Source organism: Bison bison, unplaced genomic scaffold, assembly GCF_000754665.1.
Source record: "Bison bison bison isolate TAMUID 2011002044 unplaced genomic scaffold, Bison_UMD1.0 scf7180017864505, whole genome shotgun sequence".
NCBI lineage: Eukaryota > Metazoa > Chordata > Mammalia > Artiodactyla > Bovidae > Bison > Bison bison.
The window spans coordinates 3,250,052-3,253,936 of NW_011495062.1; positions in this window are offsets into that span (position 1 = coordinate 3,250,052).

The following is a 3,885-nucleotide window of genomic DNA, read 5'->3' on the forward strand; positions in this document are numbered from 1 at the left end:
TAAATAGGATTGTTTTCTTCATTTCTTTTTTAATAGTTAATTATTAATGTGTAGAAATGCAACATATTTCTGTATATTTTGTATTTATTGATCTTTATTTTAGTTCTAATAGTTTTTTTGATGGAGTCTTTAGGATTCTCTCTTTATGTCATATATATATATATACGTATATATATATGTGTTCTGTCTTTCTATATATATAGTACCATGCTGTCCACAAATAGTGAAAGTTTTGCTTCCTTCTTTTCAATTTGGATGTCTTTCCTTTTTCTTGCCTAATTTCTGTCTCTAGGATTTCCAATGCTATGTTGAATAAAAGTGGCAAGAGTTGCACTGTTGGTGGGAATGTAAATTGATTCAGCCACTATGGAAGAAGGTATGGAGATTTCTTTAAAAAGTAGGAATAAAACCACCATATGATCTGTCAATCCCACTCCTAGGCATATACCCTGAGGAAACCAAAATTTAAAAAGACATATGTATCCCACTGTTCATTGCAGCACTATTTACAATAGCTAGAACATGGAAGCAACCTTGATGTCCATCGACAGATGAATGGATAAAGAAGTTGTGGTACTAAGCCATAAAAAGGAACACATTTGAGTCAGTTCTAATGGGCTAGATGAACCTGAAACCTATAACACAGAGTAAAGTGAGTCAGAAAGAGAAAGATACACATTGTATGCTAACACATATATATGGAATCTAGAAGAATGGTACTGAGGAACTTATTTACAGGGCAGCAGTGGAGAAACGGACATAGAGAATAGACTTATGGCCATGGGGAGAGGGGAGGAGAGGGTGAGATGTATTGAAAGAGTAACATGGAAACTTACATTACCATGTGTAAAATAGCTAGCCAATGGGAATTTGCTTTATGGCTCAGGAAACTCAAATGGGGGCTCTATATTAATCTAGCAGGGTGGGATGGGGAGGGAGATAGGAGGAAGGTTCAAAAGGAAGGGGATATATATATACCTATGGCTGGTTCACATTGAGGTTTGACAGACAATAACAAAATTCTGTAAGGCAATTATCCTTCAATAAAATAAATAAATAAAAACATGAGAAGATTTAAAAAAATGTGGCAAGAGTAGGCACCTTTGTCTTGCTCATGATTTTAGAAAAAAGTGGAAAGTTGAGTATAATGTTAGCTGTGGGTTTGTTATAAATGACCTTTATTATGTTGAAGTATGCTCCCTCTATGCCCACTTTCTTGAAAGTATTTTTATTATAAATAGATGATGAATTTTGTCAAATGCTTTCCGTAAGTCTATTGAAATGATTATATATCTTTTATTCTTCTTGTTAATGTTCGTATGGTTGATTGTTAATATGTTGATTGATTTGTGGATAGGGAACTATCCTTGCATCTCTGAAATGAATCCTACTTGATCACAGTGTATGATCCTTTTACTATGTTGTTGAAATTGATTTGCTAATACTTTGTTGACAGTTTTTTAATCTGTGATCATAAGGGATATTGGCTTGTAATTTTCTTTTTTGTGATGTTTATACTTTCGGTATCAGGGTGATATTGGCCTAGAAAAATGAATTTGGAAATGTTCCTTAATTTTTCGTAATTTGGAAGTATATGAGAAGGATAGATGTTAACTCTTCTTTAAATATTTCTTAGAATCACCTGAAAGTCATCTGGACCATGACTTTTGTTTGTGGGGAGGTTTTTGATTATTGATTCAGTTTTGTTAATGGCCATCTGTCCATTCAGGTTTTCTGTTTCTTCATGATTCAGTCTTAGAAGATTGCATGTTTCTAGGAACTTACATTTCTTCTAGATTGTCTAATTTATTGTCACATAATTGTTCATACTATTCTTTTATGATTCTTTGTATTTCTGTGGTTGTTTGTAAACTTCTCTTTCATTTATGATTTTGCTTTGGTCCTCTCTCTTTGTTGTTTGATAAGTGTGACTAAAGGTTTGGGGATTTTGTTTATTTTTTAAAGTGCTATGTAGTCCCACTGAGTTTTTTCTTTTTCTTTTTTTAATTCTCTGTTTCCTTTACTCCCTCTTTGATTTTTAATATTTCCTTTTACTAACTTTTCGCTTGTTTGGTCTTCTTTTTTTCTATTTCCATTAAATGTAAATTTAGATTTTTTTTAAATTTGCAGTTTTTCTTATTTCTTGAAGTAGGCCTGTATCACTATTAGCTTCTCTCTTAGAACTGCTTTTGCTGTGAATCACAGATAATGAAAAATTTTTTGTCTATTTTCATTTGTCTTAAAATATTATTTTTTACATCTCCATTGATTTCTTTGATGATCCATTGATTGTTTAGTAGCATTATGTTTAGTCTCCATGTATTTGTGCTTTTTCCAGTTTCTTCTTGTAATTGATTTCTAGTTTCATATTGTTATGGTAGGAAAAGATGCTTGATATAATTTCTAGTCTTCTTAAATTTATACATTGTTTTCTTGTGGCCTAACATGTGATCTACCCTGAGGAACGTTCTGTGTGCACATGAAAAGAATTCTGATGCTTTTGGATAGAATATTCTGTAAATATCTATTAATGGTCTAATGTGTCCTTTAAGGCCAGTGTTTCCTTACTAATTTTCTTTCTGGATGATATTTCCACTGATATAATTGAGGTATTAAAGTTCTCCACTATTGTTATACGTGTGGGCTTCCTTGGTGGCTCAGATAGTAAAGAATCTACCTACAATCCAGGAGATCCAGGTTCAGTTCCTGGGTTGGGAAAATCCCCTGGTGAAGGGAATAGTTACCCACACCAGAATTCCATGGACAGCAGATCCTCATGGGCTATAGTCCATGGGTTTGCAAAGAGTTGGATATGACTGAGTGACTAACACATACACACAATTATTATATTGCTATCTATTTCTCCCTTTATTTCTGTTAATTTATGTATTTAATTGTTCTTATATTGGGTGCACAGATATTTTTAGGTGCTATAGTCATCTTGTTGATTTGATCCCTTTGTCATTTTATATAATGCCTTTTTTTTTTTGTCTCTTATTACAGTCTTTGTTTTAAGGTCTAGTGTGCCTGCTCTGCTTATCATTGTCCTGCTTTTCTTTTTGTTTTTATTGGCATAGAATGCCTTTTTCCATCTCTTCACTTTCCATCTGTATTAGTCTTTAGGTCTCAAGTGAGTTTCTTATGAGCATCTTATAAATGTGTCCTGTTTTGTTTTTTAAATTCATTCAGCCACTCTGTGTGTTTTGATTGGAACATTTAATCTCTACATATAAAGTCATTATTTATATTTATGTCAGATCAGATCAGATCAGTCGCTTAGTAGTGTCCGACTTGTTGTGACCCCATGAATCGCAGCACGCCAGGCTTCCCTGTCCATCACCAACTCCCAGAGTTCACTGAGACTCACGTCCATCAAGTCAGTGATGCCATTCAGCCATCTCATCCTCTGTCATTCCCCTTCTCCTCCTGCCCCCAATCCCTCCCAGCATCAGAGTCTTTTCCAATGAGTCAACTCTTCGCATGAGGTGGCCAAAGTACAGGAGTTTCAGCTTTAGCATCATTCCTTCCAAAGAAATCCCAGGGCTCATCTAACTTCAGAATGGACTGGTTGGATCTCCTTGCAGTCCAAGAGACTCTCAAGAGTCTTATCCAACACCACAGTTCAAAAGCATCAATTATTCGGTGCTCAGCCTTCTTCACAGTCCAACTCTCACATCCACCATACATGACCACAGGAAAAACCATAGCCTTGACTAGACGAACCTTTGTTGGCAAAGAAATGTCTCTGCTTTTGAATATGCTATCTATGTTGGTCATAACTTTCCTTCCAAGGAGTAAGCGTCTTTTAATTTCATGGCTGCAGTCACCATCTGTAGTGATTTTGGAACCCAGAAAAATAAAGTCTGACACTGTTTCCACTGTTTC